The sequence below is a fragment of the Galeopterus variegatus genome, unplaced genomic scaffold (assembly GCF_000696425.1).
Source record: "Galeopterus variegatus unplaced genomic scaffold, G_variegatus-3.0.2 Scaffold3161, whole genome shotgun sequence".
In the NCBI taxonomy this organism is placed as follows: Eukaryota; Metazoa; Chordata; class Mammalia; order Dermoptera; family Cynocephalidae; genus Galeopterus; species Galeopterus variegatus.
In genome coordinates, this window is record NW_007729272.1 from 117407 (window position 1) to 138555 (window position 21149).

Consider the following 21149-nt stretch of genomic DNA (forward strand, 5'->3'; position numbering starts at 1 on the left):
TTTCCACTATGAGTAGAAGCAGCCTAAGGCCCATACCAGATGCCGCTGTCCCAGAATCGTAAGCCAAATAAACCTCTGTTCTTTATAAATTACCCAGTCTCAGGTATTTCTGTTATAGCAACACAAAATGGACTAATACACTTAGGTAGCCAAAATGGGGGCATTAAAATGGTTTGCTTTGATGGGGCAGAAAGAGTCAGGTAAGGAAAGGTTCAGCCCAAAGGGAATTCACTGGGGATACACTGTGCAAGCAAGTGCACAGAGATGTCACCACTTCCCTGGCGTATGTGAATGGGCCTTAGTAAGGCCCCCCAGGCAAAATCCTTTCATAAGCACTTTTCTGTGAGCACTAGTATTTGCACATACATCTTATCACCTTCTCATTTGAATTTCTGGAATGTTTGTGCTCCCCACTCACCATGATTTCCAGCTCCATTTGTGGAATTCTTGTTACCTTTTTCCCCCTTCAGTGGCTGTGTTGGTCACAGGCAGAGCTGGGAATGCCACTGACAGCAGCTATCCCCAGGCACAATAGAATTCCCTGGCATGCTTCATTTAATAAAAATAGTTTTTGGTATAGCATAAAACTTTTCATCCCTGAGTCTTAAATTATTTCAAAAACATTAATTCTTGCAGAATTCCTGCAAGGCACATACTATAGAGTTACAGACTAATGGAGACTTAGAGATAAAGGGAACGTCAGAGATGATCTACTTCAAATCCCTTCATTTTTCAGTGAAATTTCAAAAGGCAAAGTGACTTGCCCCACCAGTTCTCTCTTTAAAAGTGTGAATTCAAGACAGTTAGGCAAATCACTCCAAGCCATAGAATGCATTTTTAATTATTGTAGAAATTAAACTTGAAATCTCCTTTCCTAGCCTTGGGGAGGGGGGAGTTCACTCTATCATTTTGCAGGCAGAAATAAGGGTTGTGGAAATGTGAAGTGGTGGGTTTGTAAAATGATGCGTCAATAAGTGGGTGATAATTTAAAATAGATCAAAGTAGTATACCATTGAGCAGAAGAAATAATGTTATTTCTACTCACTTAATTTCAAAGTATAGGATGAGAGAAACTGCTGGAAAAGAATCATTCTTTATTAAAAACCCGACACCTTCTCCTCCCATTTTAAATCCTAGAGCCAATCACCACTGACTGCTTCATCACCCCTTTTCCCCACCTCCACATATTAATCATCTATCAGTTTAGAAAAAGGAATTTGGGAGGAGAAAAAGGAAATTGACCATGAAGAGAACTACTGATCCATGAGTAGAGGTGATGGGAAGATTACCACAGAAATTTTGCATCTCTTTGGAGAAGGGAGAATGGCACTGAAGCTGCTGAAATAGTCTTTATTCACAATCTCATGGGTCCAAGACATTTTCAAAGTTTCAAAGCTGCCATTTGAGATATTGCAAGTTGCAGGAAAATAGTCATGCATACTTCACCCTACCACTATGTTAATGGGAATAAATGTGTAATAATGGTGCAAATAAAGTCCTATGGGACCACGTGAAAAGGAGATATGCATTCAAAATGAGTGGACTTGGGAAGATTCAAAAAAGAATTCAAAGTGAGTGTAGAAAAAAAAATGACTGGCAAAAATGAGACTGAAAGGGAAAGGGCATTTTAGATAAAAAAAAGTAATATATTTGACAAAGCATTATATTCTTGCTTTCTTTGTAAGACAAACACAAACAAATGTAAGGTCCAGGGATGAATGACAGTATTATGGTACAGCCAAAGGACTCATTTGTAAAGTTATAATGCAAGAAAGTGAATACATGAATCATGACTAGTGACAATGAGAAGATTTCACTTGAAGGTAATTATTTGGGGGATTTTGAGAGAATTTTCTGTTGGGCTGATAGATAAAGTGAAGAAAGGGGAAGTAAGGTTATTACAAAAAAATGGAGAATATTGAAATCAATTACAAGACAAGGAAGGCTGCCAAGGTCCCGCTAAATGATGTTTAATACAATCAACTAAGAACAGCACTGACAGAACATTAGAAGACATATGGATCTGACCAAGTTGTAAAATGACTTTTCCTCTCAAAATTCTTGGGGCTAGTTTTTCAAATTATTTTTTTCTGAGAAACACAATTGGATCTAGACATTTGTATCTCAAAAGATAACAAAATGAAAGAACTATGATTGGTGACTTAAGAATCTGAGAGTTAGCATAATATGATAAATGTAAGTAGATGATGGTAATCTTTTAATATTACAGATAAATATGGTTTCCCCTCCTTGAAATAATAGCAGGTTAGAGCAAGAGGTGACCTTAAGGATTACTATTGATGTGTAAGATATCATAGTTGAGTCAAAAGTCACAAAATGATTATATCAAGTAAAAAAATAAAAGTACATGCTATATAATTTTATTTGTATAAAACTCTAGAAAAGGCAAACTAATCAATAGGCACAGAAAACAAACCAGTGGTTTCTTGGAGATTGAGACATGGTAGAGTATATTATAAAGGGGCATTAGGAAACTTTTGGGGATTATGGACATGTTCATTATTTTGATGTGTTGATAGTTTCATAAAGGTGTACATGTCTCAAATTTTACCAAATTGTAAACTTGATAATATGCATTTTCTTGTGTGCCAACTATACCTCAATAAAGTAGTTTTAAAAAAGGAAAAAATTTCTTTTTCTGTGCCTGACTTCTTTCCCTTAATATAATTTTATCTAAGTTCATCCATGTTGTTGTGAATGGTAGTATTTCATTCTTTTTTATAGCAAAGTAGACTTCCATTGTGTAGATATGCCACAGTTTCCTTATACAGTCATCTGATGAGGGACATTTGGTCTGGTTCCAACTCTTGGCTACTGTAAATAGTGCTGCAATGAACATTGGAGTACAGGTATCCCTTCAGCATGATGATTTCTAATCCTCTGGGTATATTCCCTGCAGTGGAATAGCTGGGTAATATGGCAGATCTATCTGTAAATGCTGAGGAACCGCCATACCATTTTCCATAAAGGCTGCACCATTTTACAGTCCCACCAGTAGCATATGAGAGTTCCTTTTTCTCCACAACCTCTCCAGAGCTTATCATTCTCAGTCTTTTGGATATTAGCCATCCTGACTGGAGTGAGATGGTATCTCAAAGTGGTTTTGATTTGCATTTCTTGGATGCTAAGGGATGTTGAGCATTTTTTCATGTGTCTGTTGGACATTCAGTTCTATCTGTAGTTGTTTGAGAAACCTCCATACTGTTTTCCATAGTGGCTGTACTAATTTAAAGTTCCACCAACAATGCAGAAGACTACCCCTTTCCCCACATCCTTGCCAGCATTTGTTAGTCTCAGTCTTTTTAAAAATGGCCAGTCTAACTGGGGCGGGATAGCTCAATGTGGATTTGATTTGCATTTTTTTGTTGATTAGAGATGTTGAGCATTTTTTCATGTATCCATTGGACATTTGAATATCTTCCTTTGAAAAAAAATCTGTTCAGCTCTTTCGGGCATTTTTAAATTAGATTATTCTTATTCCTTTTTATTTTTCTCTCTGTGAAGTTGTTTGAATTTCTTAAATGTTCTGGATATTAATCCCTTGTTAGATGTATAGTTTGCAAATATTCTCTCCCATTCTGTAGATTGTCTTTCCACTCTGATGATTGTTTCCTTTGCTATGCTATGTTGAAGCTTTTTAGTTTGATATAATTTCATTCGTTTATTTTTTCTTTTGTTGCTTGTGCTTTTGATGTCCTATACATAGTCTTTGACTAGTCTTACTTCCTGAAGTGTTTCCTGTATGTTTTCTTTTAGTAGTTTTACAGCTTCGGGTCTCATACTTAGGTTTTCAATGCACTTTGAGTTGACTTTGATATACAGTGATAGGTATATGTTTAGATTCATTCTTCTGCATATGGATATAAAATTTCCCTAGCACCATTTTTTCCCCAGTGTGTTCTTGTGGTCTTTGTCAAAGATCAGATGGCTTTAAGCATGTGGGTTGATTTCTGGGTTCTCTATTCTGTTCCATTGGTCTGAATGTCTGTTTTTTGCCAGTACTATGTTTTGGTTACTATAGCTTTGTATTATAATTTGAAATCAGGTAAATCTTTTTTGCTCAGGATTGCTTTGTCTATTTTGGGTCTTTTGTTGATCTCTATGAATGTTAGGATTGTTTTTTCCACTTCTGTGAAGAATGTCATTGGTAGTTTGATGTGGATTGCATTAAATCTGTAGATAGCTTTGGGTAGTATGGACATTTTCACAATGTTAATTCTTCCGGTTGAAGAGTGTGGGATGTCTTTCCATTTTTTTTATGTCCTCTTTCATTTCCTTCAGTAGTGTTTTCTAGTTCTTGCTGTAGAGATCTTTCACTTCCTTGGTTACATTTATTCCCAGGTATTTTATTTTTTTGCTGACTATCGTAAATGGGCATCCTTTCTTGATTTCTTTTCCTGCTAGCTCTTTATTGGAGTATAAAAATGCTACTTATTTTTGCATGTTGATTTTTGATAAACTGAAATCATTTATCAGATCTATGAGTTTTTGGTAAAGTCTTTAGTTTCTTCTGTATACAGAATCATGTCATCTGCAAACAGTGACAGTTTGACTTTGTCTTTTACAATCTGGATGCCCTTTATTTCTTACTCTTGCCTGATTGCTCTGGCTGGTACTTCCAATACTATGTTAAATAGGAGTGGTGAGAGTGGGTATTCTTGTCTTGTTCCTGTTCTTAAGGAAAAAGCTTTCAGATTTTCCCCATTCAGGATAATATTGGAGATTGGTTTGTCATATATGGCTTTTACTGTGTTGAGATACTTTCCTTCTATACTTAAGCTGAGAGCATTTATTATGAAGAGATGTTGAATTTTGTCAAATGCTTTTTCTGTGTCTATTGAAATAATCATATGATTTTTGTGCTTGACTTTGTTGATGTGGCGTATCACATTTATTGGCTTGTATATGTTGAACCATCCTTGCATCCCTGGGATGAATCCCACTTGATCATGATGTGTTGCTGTATTCTGATTGCTGGTATTTTGCTGAGAATTTTTGTGTGTATGTTCATCAGAGATTTAAGCCTGTAGTTTTCTTTTTTTGTTGTACCTTTTTTGGTTTTGGTATCAGGGTGATTCTGGCCTCATAGAATGAGTTTGGGAGAGTGGCCCCTGTTTCAAATTTTGGGGATAGTTTGAAGAGAATTGGTAATAATTCCTCTTTAAAGTTTTGGTAGAATAAAGTGGTAAAGCCATCTGGTCCTGGGCTTTTCTTTGTTGGGAGACCGCTAATTGCTGCTTCAATTTCACTGCTTGTTATTGGTCTGTTCAGGCTTTCTATTTCTTCTGGGTTCAGTCTTGGTAGTTTGTATGTGAAGAGATTTATTCATTTCCTCCAGGCTTTCATATTTGTTAGCTTATAGTTGTTTATAATAGTCTGTAATGATTCTTCACATTTCTGTGGTATCAGTTGTAATGTCTCCTTTTTCATTTCTGATTTTTTTTTTTAATTTGGGTCTTCTCTTTTTTTCTTCTTTTTTTGTTAACCTAGGTAATGGTTTGTCTATTTTATTTATCATCTCAGAATACCAACTTTTTATTTTATTTATCCTCTGTATCATTTTTTGAGTGTCTCTTTCATTTAGTTCTGCCCTGATCTTAATTATTTCTTTTCCTTTACTACTTTTAGGATTAGATTTTTCTTGTTTTTCTAGTTCTTTGAAGTGTAGCAAGCATTAGGTAGTTTATTTGAAGTCTTTCTATTCTTTTGATATAAATTTTTATTGAAATAATCTTCTCTCTTAGTACTGATTTTGTAGTATCCCACTGGTTTTGGTATGATGTGTCTTTATTCTCATTAGTTTCAAGAACATTTTTGATTTCTAGTTTAATTTCTTCTTGAGCCCATATGTCACTCAGGAGGCTTTTATTTAATTTTCATATATTTCTGTTGTTAACATAGTTTCACTTGTTATTGATTTCCAGTTTTAATCTGTTGTGGTCTGGAAAGATACTTGAAATGATTTTGATGTTTAAAAATTTGCTGAGGTTTGATATGTGACCTAACATGTGGTCTATCCTGGAGATTGTTCCATGTGCTGATGAAGAGAATGTATATTCTGTAGTTGTTTAGATGAAATGTTCTATAGATATCTGCCAGGACCAATTGGTCTAAAGTGTACTTTAAATCCTCTGTTTCTCTGTTGACTTGTTTCCTAGGCAGTCTGTCCAATGGTGAAAGATGGGTGTTCAGTTCCTCTGCTATTATTGTATTGGTGTCTGTGTCTTTCATAGGTCTAATAGTGTTTGCTTTATATATCTGGGTGCTCTGGTGTTGGGCACATATATATTTATGATTGTTATGACTTCTTGCTGGATAGGTCCCTTTATCATTATATAGTGGCCTTCTTTGTCTCTTTTTATGGTTTTTGATTTAAAGTCTAGTTTATCTGATATAAGAATCGCTACTCCTGCTCATTTTTTGTTTCCATTTGCATGGTATATGTTTTTGTGTCCTTTCACTTTTAGTCTGTGTGTGTCTTTACAGGTGAGGTGAGTCTCTTAAAGACAGCATATAGTTGGGTCCAGCTTTTAAATTCAATCAGTAAGTCTGTGTTTTTTGAATGGGGAATTTAATCCTCTTACATTTTGAGTTATTATTGAAAGGTGTTGATTTACTCCTAGCATTTTATTGATTTTTGTTTAAATGTCTTAAGTATCTTTTGTTCCTTTCTTTCTGATTTTCTGTTTGTCTTCTGTGTTTGTTGGTTTCATTTAGGGTTGATATAGACAGGTATTGTTTTATTTCTGGCATTTTATTGCTTTTTGCTTAGATGTTTTAAACGTCTTTTGTTCCTTTCTTTCCCTTTTATTATTCAACTTCATTGTTTGTTGCTTTTTTGAGGTGGTAAGATTTAGTTTCTTTCTCTTTCTCATTTGCATTTTTGATTTACCAGCAGGTTTTATTCTTTCTAGTGTATTGTTAATAGTGATTAGCATTTTTCAGATTCCAGTTGTAGGACTCCCTTAAGAATTTCTGATAGGGCTAGTCATGTGGTGGTAAAATCCTGTAGTTTTTGTTTGGGAAATACACTATTTCTTCCTCATTTTGGAAAGTTAGGCCTTGCTGGGTATAGTATTCTTGGCTGGCAGGTTTTTTTTTTTTTTCTTTTAGTATTTTGATTATATCATTTTATTTTCTTCTGGCCTATAGAGTTTGAATTGAGAAGTCTGCTGGTAGTCTCTTGGGGGCTCCCTTATAGGTGACTTGATGCTTTTCTCTTGCTGCTTTTAGAATTCTCTCTTTGTCTTTGAGCTTTGCCAGTTTGATTATAATGTGTCTTTGGGAGGATCTTTTTGGATTTAATCTGTTTGTGGATCTTTGGGATTCCTGGATCTTTAGGTCCATCTCTCTTTCTATACCTGGGAAGTTTTCTGTTATTTCCTTGAATAGGTTTTCAATGCCTTTTCCTTTCTAATCCCTTTCTGGCTTACTCGTTATTTGGAAGTTTGTGTGCTTAAGGTTGTCTTTTAGTTCTCTTAGATTTTATTCATTTTTTAAAATTCTTTTTTTCCTTTTTATCTGCCTGGGTTATTTTGAAAAGACCATCTCTGAGATCTGAAATTCTTTCTGCTTCTTACTCTACTCTGCTGCTTAATCTCTCAGTTGCGGAATGAATCTTTCAGTTCCAGGAGTTCTGTTACATCCCTTTTTATGGTATCAATCTCTTTGTAAATTTTCTCCTTCATATCCAGGATATTTTTTCTCATTTCATTGTGCCATCTAACTGAGTCTTCTCTTATCTCATTGAGTTTCCTTAAGATGGTTACTTGGAATTCCTTTTCAGTCATTTCAAGAGTTCCCTGTTCTGTCAGATCTGGTACTTGAGAATTACTATATTACTCTTGTATCAATTTTTGTCATATTTTCTTGTGGTTTTTTTTCATATTTCTAGTATCTCTACATTGATTTCTGGTTAGCTGGTAGACCAGTTACTTCTTCTATTACTCCAGAGTTGACTTTGAGGAGAAAGACTTGCTCCTCTTTTTCCAAGCTCTTTTGGTGACTCTCCTTGTGTCAGTTCAGTTATATATGTGGTGGGGCACCTGCACAGTGGTCATGGCTGCTACTTTGGTGAAAAACCATCCTCGTAGCAGTAGAAGCTGTGATGGTGGCTGTTGTGGGCCACCTCCACTGAAGCAGTGCAGGGTCTTTCAATTGCAGCAGCACTTTCTCCTGCCTTCTGTTCAGGCAATGGAAGGCTTACCTGGGGCTTTTCCTTTCTTGGGCCTCCCTATTTGTGGCCTGCAGTGTTGGGTCCTGCTTTCTTTGCCTCAACTGGTTCTTGAGGACGAAGTAGTCCAGCAAGCAGAGAAAGGACTATGGAGATTAAATATAGAAGAAACATGCAAAAGCATAGACTAAGAAGGGGATGCAGTATATCAGGGGTGTCTTGAAATTCATTGTGCTTAGAGGAGAGGGCAAGTGTGGGAGGACACTGAGAGACAGTCTGGAGCAATATTGTGGTGGGACTTGTATGCCACCCTATAAATTTGAGCATAAGGGAACCACAAGAATTTCTAGGTATCAAAGTATGCAATTTATGTAAAACTAGCATAAATACATATTGCACTAGACAAGTAAAAATTAATGAATCCAATAAAATAATCTTTGTAAAAGGAATTCATTTTTAATCAATGAATATTTGGCTTTTACTAATATTTAGCTTTAACAACTAAAATTTTTGGACTTATGTAAACAAAAATTTATTCAAGAATAAAAACAAAAATGTCCATAATTGTATTTCTTGTTAAAATGATTTTTGCAATGTAAATCTAGATAAATTTGTGACAACTAGTCAAGTCATGATCATACTTATTTGCTATTTAATTTAGAGATTTAATAGTAATATATTACCTTAGATCAAAGACTCTTTTCTTAGAAAAATGTTGATTAAATATAGCTTCATTTTGGGAAATAAAGAATTGTGTGCTTGAGAATTTAAATGTGCTTGAGAAATGTAAACCCAATTTAAAAAGTAATGGCTTTTAATTAAAACACTTATTAAAAAAAGCAAAAAAACTAATAGACATTTTTGAAATGTATGCAGTAGAAAATTGTATGTGGATAAATGTTTTTCTCTGAATGGAGTCAGTTGGAATCTTTGGTTAGCCTTGAAACTTCCAAAGACTACTGAGGTATTCAGTATTTATGTCCATTTTCTTAATATACTAAATCAGTTTTGTTATTCTGGTATGGATTTCAATGTTGGGAATATTTGAGTTTAGTGCAGATCATGAGATTTACTTGTTAGGTAACTTTAAAGTAAGTTATTTGACTGTTATACAGGTTCTTAATTTTTTAATTGTCAAATTGTAATAATAACAGTATTCAAATCATAGGGTTGTTGCAATGTTTAGATGAAACAATGCTTCTAAAATACATAGCACAGTAAATACATATACAGTAAATCTTCAAAAATTGGATATTATTAATGTTGTTGTTATCTGTACTTTCTGAGACTGAAAAGGCCAATAGAGACGAATTGCTCTTTTCAAACTGGATACATGCAGTCCTGTTGTGAGTAGAAAACATACCACACTGGAAATCAGGAAACCTGGTTCTTGTCAGAGCCCTGATGTTAATGAGCTGTGTGACCTTAAAGGGGTTATATGTCTCTGATCTTTAAGTTTTTTCATCTATAAAATGAGGGGGCTAGACCATCCACTGGATTTCAAAACTGCATTTTGAGGAGTCCTACTAATTCAGAGATTTTCCTGGTTGACCTTCATTGAATGAAAGAAAAAAAGAGGAGATAAAGAGATGGAGCTCAACTACCTTTATCTTTTATTAAACCAGAATTTCCTAGATAATTCAATGTTATAGTTTTGGATCACCTAGGAGGATTTTGCTTGCACAGAGTATTTCATAGCTATGTAAATTTGGGAAACACTGGATTTTACAATTTCTAAGATTCCATTACAGGTCTATAGTTTGACTACTTCTAAGATCTGAGTCATTAACAAAATCCAAAAATATTTTATGAATACAATCACACTAAAGGTGGAAATAATTTCATTTTTATTGTTAGGATGAGGAAATTCATATTATATATGACAAATATAATGCTTAACAATTTTATGCTATTTAAATTAATTATTGTAAAAACCTTCTAAAGGAGGTATCATTATCCTATATGAAAACAAGGAAATTGAAACTGTAAGTTTAAATCATACTATATATAAATGATAGATTTGGAATTTAAATGCGAATCTAGCCAACTCTAAATAGCATGATGATCATTTCTTTACAAGTGATAAATCACTAATGAAAATAAAATGGCCAATAATAGAGAAAAAAATAATCCTTGTTGTCATTCAACCTATAAAGATCTCTATAAAGTCCACCTTGGGTCTTTGAATTGTTGGATCAATGAGGTTTCACTGCCCAACAATTCTGTGTCCAGCACCACAGAAATGAGTGAAGTAGATCCCCTGTCCACAGAGGGCTTTTAATTTAGCCAAGAAGACAGGCCCTTAATAGAAAGCTGTTATAAGAGCAAGCAGAGGAACATAGTACAGCTTGTTTGCTGGGATAAGAAAAAATTAAAGAGATCATAAATAGAGAAGTTAAGTTCAGCCCATCTGAAAAAAGCAACAGGTCACCTTTCTGGTTGTAGATACAATAGGTGAGTCTGGCAAAGCCCTACAGCAGGATGGAGAGGGTACAGATGTTCCATACAATCAACTTCAGAAGAAGGTATTAGAGATAAGATAATCGATTACTTTAATCATTTAAGTCCTTGATTAGTACCTGAGTTCCTGTGCATTATCTGTCAGGTCTTATGGACTCAGTAAGGGTGACCCATATCCCTTTTTAAGGTTGCCAGCCACAGTCACTCAAACAGACATTCTTAGACATCAGGAAAAGCTCAGGAACCAACAACCACTGAGAACATTTTCAAGTATCATTAATGTCACAGTACAAAACAACTGCCACAAGAAGAATGGAAGTTCTGATACAAAGTACAAAATAGAAAACATCGGAGTTACTTTAACTTCAAAGAAAAAAGTGAAATAAGCCAGTCTAAATGGATAGGGGAAAGTAACTGAAATTTCATGATTATAAAATTGATGTTTTCTTTGTCATAATTATGGTTTTGTTTGATACTATCTATTGCCACCGGGTAGTTGCAGAAAGAGTGATCTTTTCAACAAAAATCCTTTCTGGGTCTTTTAAACCATAGAGTTGCTATAAAAAAAAAAAAAGAAATTTCATATAATGAAAATAAGCATTACCACCAAATCTAAGATATACCTAAGGATTAAAAGTATAGTATTATTTCATAAAATGAAGGCATTGAAATTGCTCACTAAACAGCTTATTGTATCTTATGTTGTTTTTGAAGACTTAAGTACCTAGACACAGATTCCTTAAAATGACAACAAGCTCTGAACCTCTACAGCAATTTGCTTCATATTAAATAGCATTTCAGTAGTTTTTGTCTGGAGGTGGTATGACACAGAAGCTTATTTACCTTCCTTTCATTTGAGAAGCTGCTTCCTTCCTGACAGTAATGAGGTTGGCAGAGCTGAGGAGATCCCAATCCAGATGACTAACACGCACTTGGAGAGGGCTTTTCAAACTACAGGATCTCTGGATAGCAGTCACCAGCCTGAACAATTCCTGTCCTTAAAGGGACCCCTGCTTTCAGGGTCAGCAGTTGCTAGCATGGCTGGATATGTGGTAAGAGGCCTTCAAAAGAAGCAGGCCTTCTAGATATTTCTGGAATTTCTGCTCTTCTAGAACTTGGCATCATGAATGTTTATACTTTCTGCTTCAAGGAGGTAACTCAAATATGCTCACTTCTTTTCTGCTCCATGTCCTGTGTATAGGACATCAATTCCACAGGATAACATCAACGAGAAATACATATGAGAGTGAGGTTAGCTGAAAAGGAAAACCACTGGAATGCAAATGTGGAAAATAAATCCTAAGCGCAATCTCTACCAGTTATCTAGGACCCACTTACTTTCCGCCATGTTTTCCTCACTATAATGCAAGAAAGTACTTATGGATTCACAGCAGAAGGAAGATAATTATGATATGAGGTTTAAAGACAGTTCTGTCATCCTTCCCTGCATATCTGAGGCAAACCCCTTGGCATCTCTGAGCTTCTAGACTGTGCTGTGAATAGAACTTTTTGAATTAGATTTTCCAGTGCAGAACTTAAAATATAATTTGTTTATGCATAGACTTGATACATCCCAGAGTTTTTAGGTGCATTTTTACTGTACAAACAAGTGACTACTGTTAGTAGATTTTCTACTGACAACTAATTGGAAATACTCCATAAAAAATTTCTGTTACTGGCCATATTAATGAAGCTCAACACCACATGCTGGGTTGATAATTTTCAACAGCAAGGTAAATTCAGACAAAAACATGACTACTATTGAGAATAAATGGGCCAGGAAGAGCATAGTTAAAACAAATAATTGTTTGAACATTGCTTATCAAACTGAAAATAATCTGAAACTTTTATACCTTATGCGATATCAAAATGGTAGGTTGATAATGGGATGTGAAAACATGCTAAATTTTCTGTTGCATTTCAGTCTGTACACAGATATTGACCAAAATCTAAATATAAACCACAAAATATATTCAAATATGTATTAAATTGTTATGTAAGTCACTAAGAAAATGAATCTAGATTGTAAAATATCTAACCTACTAGAGAAAATTAGATTGACCTAGAATAATTGAGGCCTAATGAAATGTGGTATCATTCTTTGCATTATAATCTCTTTTCTTGTCCTTCTATTAACAGAATCTCTCTCTCCAGTCATGGTGCTCCAACTCCCAAGCAATAATTATTGGTCTAACATGATCAAAACCGAAGTCCATATGAAGATGATAGAAAGTGGTTTTTATGCACATAGGTCTGTGGTTTTAAGTTTATCTGCTTTTAAGACATCTTTAACTTTCTGGTAGCCATTAGTTCCTGAAACTCATAATAGATTTCACAGTATCTGCTCATGATTACTCAAATGTAAGATTATAATTCTGTATGGAGAATAAGATTCAGAGAGAAATGAAAACTAAAAATGATTTTTAGAATTTTTCTTTATCTAAATATTGTTAGTGACTTTGGGTATCATCAAGATGGCAGGATAGATGGTCCCCAGAATAATTCTCCCCAAGAATCAACCAATTTGCAGCTATTAAAAAGCAAAGACTTTCAACCTGGGACTGCTGAAGCTCAGGGGAAGAGGAGTAAAGACCTGTGGAGTTCAGGAAGGCAGGAGTAGCTACTGTGAGAGGAAGAAGAAACTGATCAGACTGTTTCAATCCTCGTCCACTTCAGAGCTGACCCTGTGAGAGGCACGAAGAGGCTGCAACACATATAGCAGGAGCCAGCAAAAGACACAGATAAGCCCTTTGTATGAAGTTGTCTGGAGTCTGTAGAGGGGAAAAGGGCTTAGACTGCACCCTACCAGCCCTGAGGCCAGCAAAACCACTGGCAGGGTTCCCATGGGCCCACATAGTGAGGGCTGCAGCCAGCCAAAGAAGGAAACCACCAGAGGATAGTGAGTCATTGTGAGGGCCCTGTGCATGATCTATACCATGAGAAGTATTTGGAGTGCAGGAGAGAGACTGGCCAGCTGGAAGAACACTGGGGTGCAGAGTGGGCAGCTGATTTGTCTTACAATCAGCACAGGCCCACTCAGTGGACACTGGTCAGGGTGATAGAACTTCAGGGGGTGGACTTTGCAGGAAAGACTCAGTCCCTGGCAAGAATTTCCACAAAGCCCAGAGGTATCTGACCTCACAAGACCTGGAAGTGATTAAAAGGCCAACAATTAAAATCCAGTCCACGCATAAAGCCTTCTCCAGAGAATCAGCAGCAAAGCAGCAATTTAGCACAAACACAGAGCTGAAGTGCTGGTCCTACAGAAAGTTCCCCCAGTTTTGAAATTAAACAAAATCACAGGCAACAGACAAAACTCTGATATCAAACAGTAATGGTCTAACACCACCAAAGAACACCTCCAAAAACTAGAAGAGGCGGTAGTCTCCTCAAATGCCCAGGCATCAATGTAAAGACACAAAAATCGAGAAAGAACAGAGGAGTAGGATACAAACAGAGGAAACAAATGTATCACCAGTAACTGACCTAAAAGAGTGGATTTATAAAACTCATACTACGAGGCCAGCTTTACACTGATACTAAAACCAGGCAAAGATGCACACAAAAAGAAAACTACAGGCCAATGTTTCTGATGAACATAGATGCAAAAATCCTCAATAAAATACTAGCAAACCAAATCCAACAGCACATTAAAAAGTTTATACACTATGATCAAGTGGGATTTATACCAGGGATTCAAGGATGTTTCAACATATGCAAATAGATAAATGTGATACATCACATCAACAGAATTCAAGATTAAAAAACATTTGATCATCTTGATAGATACAGGAAAAAATTTGATAACATTCAACATTCTTCATGATAAAATCTGCCAACAAAGTAGGTATAGAAGGAAAGTATCTTAATACAATAAAGACTATATATGATAAACCCACAGTTAACAGCATACTGAACTGGAACTACATACTGAATAATACTGATCTTCCATCCTAAGAACTAGAACAAGTTAAGGATGCCCACTTTCACAACTTTTATTCAACGGTACTGGAAGTTCTAGCTATAGCAATTAAGCAAGACAGAGAAAGTGCATCCAAGTTGGAAAGGAGAAAGTGAAATTGTCCGTTTTCAGTATACATGATTTTATGTAGAAAGAAATCTAAAGACACTACCAAAAAACTCCTAGACATGCTAAACAATTTCAGTTAAGTTGCAGGATACAAAATCAACATACAGAATTCATAGCATTTCTATACATCAACAATAAACTTGCAGAGAAATAAATCAAGAAAGTAATCCATTTACAATAGCAACAACAACAAAATACCTAGAAATAAATTTAACCAAAGAGGTGAAAGATCTCTATGAGGAAAACTATAAACATTGATTAAAGTAATAAAAGAAAACACAAAAATGGAAAAACATTCCATGCTTGTGGATTAGAAGGATGTACATTGTCAAAATACCATACTACCCATGGCAATCTACAGATACAATACAATCCCCATCAAACTACCAATGACTTCACAGAAATAGAAAAATCAATTCAAAATCCTTATGGAGCAACAGAAGACCCCAAATAGCCAAAGTAATCATGAGTAAAAAGAACAAAGCAGGGGCATTACACCCCCAACTTAAGAATGTACTACAAAGCTATAGTAATCAAACCAGCATAGTATTGGCACAAAAATCAAACTGCAGACCAATGGAATAGAATAGAAAAATTCAGAAATAAATCATTTAGCTATAGCCAATTGACTTTCAGCAAAGGAGCCAAGAACACACATTTGGGAAAACACAGTTTCTTCAATAAATGGTGTTGGCAAAATTGGAGATCCATATGCAGTAGAATGAAACTAGACCCCTATCTATACCAAAATCAGCTCAAAATTTGTTAAAGATTTAAATGTAAGACCCAAATCTATAAATCTTCTGGAACAAAACACAGGGGAAACACTTCAGGACATAGGACTGGGCAAAGATTGTAGAAATAAGACCTCAAAAGCACAGGCAACAAAAGTAAAAATAATACATGAGATTATATCAAACTAAAGACCTTCTGCACAACAAAGGAAACAATCAACAGAGCAAAGAGACAAGGTGCAGAATGGAGAAAACATTTGCAAACTATCCAACAAGGGATTAATATCCAGAATATACAAGGAACTCAAACAACTCAATTGTAAAAAACAAACAAAATAAAACCAAAAACCAAAATCACCAAAAAATTGGTATATGAAAAAATTCTCAAATCACTAATCATCAGGGAAATGCAAATCAAAACCATAGTTAAGTGTCACGTCATACCTGCTAAGATGGCTATTATCAAAAAAACAAGAGCTAAGTATTGATGAAGGTGTGGAAAAAAGGGAAAACTTCTACAAGGTTGTTGGGAATGTAAACTTGTATAGCCAGTATGGAAAACACTATGGAGTTTCCTCAAAAATTCAAAATAGAACTACCACATAATCTAGCAAATTCACTACTGGGCATATATCCAAAGGAAATGAAATCAAAAAGGTATCTACACTCCCACATTTACTGCAGCGTTATTCACAATAGGCAAGATATGAAGTCAACCTGTGTCTGTTGACAGAAGAATGGGTAAAGAAAATGTGTTATATATACATACATGCACATACACACACAGGAGTCTAGTGAAATATTATTCACGCTTAAAATAGATGGAGCTCCTCCCACTTGTGACAACATGGATTAACCTGGAGGACATTATGCTAAGTGATATAAGCCAGGCACAGAAAGACAAATAGGGCATGATCTCACTTATATGTGGGATTTTTTTTTTTAAGTAGAATGTATAGAAACAGAGTAGAAAAGTGGTTACCAGGGGCCATGGGATGGCTGGGGGTGGGGGTTGGAGGGATGCAGGATGGGGACGTGTAGGTCAAAAGATTAAAAAGTCACGGTTATGCAGGATGAATAAGTTTAGAAAACTAATGTGCTATAGTGCATTAGGACTGTAGTTAATAATATTGTATTGTACACTGGAAATTTGCTAAGAGTGGAGTTTAGATGCTTTTTACCACAAGAAAAACAGTAACCATGTGAGGTGATGATTGTCAATTTGCTTGACTGTAGCAATCATTTCACTGTGTGTATGTATATTAAACTATCATGTTGTACACCTTAAATACATACAATAAGAAAGAAACGTTTTTAGTTTATAGTGAAAGTTATATTTCAAATAATTGGGGGGGAATAATTGAGGGAAAGACTTGCTATTCAGTAAATAGTGTGTAACAACCAGATATCCAGATAGAAAAAAATATTGTCATAATTACACACATTATCATATACAGGAGGAAACTTCATGTAAGTATATTTAGAAGTTGTTCACAGAATTTTTAGAAAAAACCATGGGAATATATTTACTCTCCTGTGACAGCAAACAGCCTCCTAATATGCTACAAGCCCAGACGCCATAAAAAAAGATTGAGAAATATAACCCAACGAATATTAAAATGTTCTGTAGGATGAAAGATAGTTTACATAAAGTAAAATGGCAAGAACCAGATTGGGAGAAAATATTTGTAAATAAACTAAACAAAAAAATATACAAAAGATTACTAACTATAGTATATTTTTTAAAATATTAACAATTTAAGAAAAGACATGAAACCCAGTAAAAAATGGAGCAGATAATCTGACAAGCAATTTGTAAGTAGAAATATTACTTGCTAGTAAATATAAAAGGACATGCTCAATCTTACAGGTAATTAGAGGAAAAATTATTGAAACAACAGTACACCATTTTCTGCTTGGATGATGGGGGGAAATGAGATAATAGTGAGTTATTGGAAGGGTCTGGGGAAACTGGCACTGTCATTGGTGAGTATATGAATCAAGGCAGTTTTCTGGACAGTTATCTGACTGAATCTATTAGGTTAAAAAGCATGCAATCTTTTTGACTCAGCAATTTTATGTCTCAAATCACTTCTATGTGTGCACAAGGAAGGATGCTCAAGAAAATTTATTTTGGCATTGTTGATAGTAGCAAAAAAAGTGTGGGGGAGGAGGAACAATGTGTAATTTTCTAGCATTAAAAAATGATTAAAACGTTTATGCTATAAATTTATTTACTGAGGCAATGTATAAAAAGCACTTAGAACAATGGCTGGCACCTGTTAAGCACTGTAGAAATGTTACTTTGTTTTCCCTTCACCCTAGAATTGTAAGATCTTTGAAATCAGTGTGTTGGTTTCATTCACTGTTGTATCCCCTGGTCCTAGAACAATACCTGGCACATAGCAGGTACTCATTAAACATTTTTAGCGTGGCCCTTACATACACGCAATGTTTTTTATCCTGTAATTGTCTCCCTATATCCATTCTCTGTCTTGCTCTGATTCCCTGGATGCTGATCTGGGGTTTTCTCACCCTCTGGTTTCGGTTTGGATTAGCCCATGGAGGCACCAACAGGATCGCAGAGTTGGAAGGTACTTCTGGTATTTCTTCTTTGCTACTTCTCTGCCTTACTGTAGATGGTAGTGGCTGTATCCCTCTACCTTTGGCCAGACTTCCCACTGGGTAAGTCTGAGCAAGCCTCCCACAGCTACAGCTTTACTGGGTTCCAGTAACAAAGAGCATTCTCTCCCTGTTTCCTCAGGCCTAGATGTAGTAATTACTTTCTTCTGTTGCTACTACCTGGGTACTTCACCATCCCCTGGTGGTTCCCTTAACCTTGCCCACACATGTTTCCTGTTAGAAGCACAAATGACATACATACTGTGCAGTGCTGCACAGCTTGTAAATAGTGTGAGGCAGAACTACGTATGCAGTGACGTGGAAACAATTCCATAACGAATGTGCTGGATTTAAAAAGCCCCATTCCCCACACTCACATATGTATCATTTGTCCATAACAGACAAGATTTACCATGTTTTATTTTAATGTTATGTTTAGCATTTACATATTTCAAATCCCTAGTGTACTGTAATAAAAAAGAGATTTGAATGTATAATAGATACTTGGACAATGTATAGTACATACTTGGTTTAAAAAGAGCTTTAATGGTCAAAACATATGAATGACTGATAACCCTGGTCAAACTATGCCATTCCAGAAACAATACTGTGATATCAGTGCAACCCCTTTGAGGGAACTGTTTAAGAAAGATTCACACTTTTGTTAAACTGATGGAAAACATACACATACTCAAATATTATTTTCTTTTGTTTTCTTAACAGTGAGATAATAGAAAGGGAAAGGGGGAGTTGAAACCCACAGAGGAGAAGACGTAAAGGGAACACCTAGACCCTTTCAATGGTATTCAGATTTCAGATACCAAACAATTACATTCTAGTGTAATAAAAGAATTTATAAATGTGGTCAAGAACAGAATCAATAATCTTTGGATATAGGAGGAATAAACCAATATCCCTGTGTTTTAATGTAAGAGACATAAATTCTGAAGACTCACTTAACCTTAATTCATATTGATAAGATCTGCCCTGTGTGTGTGCATGTAGGTGAAGTGATCTTTTATCTTCTTTTTAAATTCTGTCAGTATCTTATTTGTTGAAAAACACTCATCTGATTTAACTGAAATTTTAATTATTTTGGCTCATGTCTTATATTGATATGATTATGTCAACTTCTTAAATAGTAAAATGCCAATTTGATTGTCTTTCTATCTCACAGTATTTTTAAACATCAGGTGATCACTAAGTGTCTGTTGAGGAAGATTAAATGAATGAATTAAAGACACATATTGTGAAGATTAAAGACACATATTGTGAATTGTTTTCCTCATCTGTGGAAGCTTCTAATTCACAACGTAGGATCATGTGTGAATGTGTTGCTGCAGAGAGAAGTTCGAAAAGAAAAGGCTGAGGTTCCTTTTTTTTTTTTTTTTTTTTTTTTGTCTTTCGTCTTTTTTCCGTGTCCGGCAACAGATCGCAACCCTCAGTGTTGCCCCCGTACCGGACCGGGGTTTTTTCCGTGTCCGGCAACAGATCGCAACCCTCAGTGTTGCCCCCGTACCGGACCGGGGTTTTTTCCGTGTCCGGCAACAGATCGCAACCCTCAGTGTTGCCCCCGTACCGGACCGGGGACCGGCAACGGGATCGCAAACCTCGGCGTTGCTTCCGCGCCTCGCTCAGCCAGTGAGTGGGAGCCGGTCTGTATGTGGGATCCGAACCCCCGGGCGGGAGCGCCGACGCACTGCCCAAGCGGCGCACTATCCAGTGCGCCACCGGGCCGGCCCCTGAAGTTCCTCTTTTAAGTTCCTGCAGTTACAGAGAGAGAGGAGGGAGTTGTAAGAGGAACAGGCACCACTATAGCTAGACCTCTATCTCCCCACAGAGATTTCTTTGTTGTCTCAACAGAATGATGTCACCCCAGTCTCATCTCAGGAACTGATATCAAGAAAGTACAGAAGGCAGGCTGATCTTCTGCAGACAGAGAGCTGGTCCATCTCAATAAAAGAGCCTTCCACTACCTATGAGGCAACTGCCCTTCAGAAAAATCTCTTGAATTTTGCCTGTTTCTTTGTGGCATTTAGTATCTTCTTGAGTTCTGATGGCACACCAGACTTAGGGTATCCGTCTACAGACATGGCGGTATATGATTCGGAACTTGGTAATTGACTTGTTTCAGTTCTGGGAGCTTTCACAACCTTTCAAACAACTTTTTAAACCATTCTTCTGCTTGCCTGCTTGGTTCTTTCCAGGGCTGATCCCTCAGTCATCAAGAATTAGGGGTCTTCATGTTTTCTATCATGCCTGGAAACTGGTTCAAATTTAAAACAGGTAGCCACAAAAAGGTACTGGGAACTTTTTTGCCTCTAAATTCAGTAGCTCTGGCTTACAATTAGGTTGAGGTCTGTTCTAGGGAGCTCAAATAAATAAACAATTTATTTTATATGGAGAAGTATGATCAGAGATCCAAACTCCTGAACTACTAAATGAATTCTGTGAACACATTTTTTTTTTAGATGAGAGCTCTCTGCATAAGTTACAGAGAGTTACCCAGCTTGTTACATTTTCAAATTTGTGAAATTTCCAACTTTTGTTGCACAAACAGGAAGCAAAGGAGAGAAATGATTACCATAGTTCCAATTGCTCAGGACCATTTCCAAATGTGCCTTTATAGATACCCTTTTGTTCTCAGGCTTAGACCGAAAAAGGTAAACTCTTTTACATTATCAGTAATAATGGTTAGTAACAAAGCCCAAGATGAGAATGGCAATCACAGACTCTTTCAGGATTTCCAAATTAACAAGTGCAAATTTAACTTTAAAAAATTTTAAGAATATGGGCTGGCCCGGTGGCGCACTGGATAGTGCACCGCTTGGGAAGCGTGGCGGCGCTCCCGCCCGAGGGTTCGGGTCCCACATACAGACCGGTTCCCGCTCACTGGCTGAGTGAGGCGCGGGAGCAACACCGAGGCTTGCAATCCCGTTGCCGGTCCCCGGTCCGGTACGGGGGCAACACTGAGGGTTGCGATCCGTTGCCGGACACGGAAAAAAAGACAAAAGACAAAAAAAAAAAAAAAAAAAAAAAAAAAATTTTT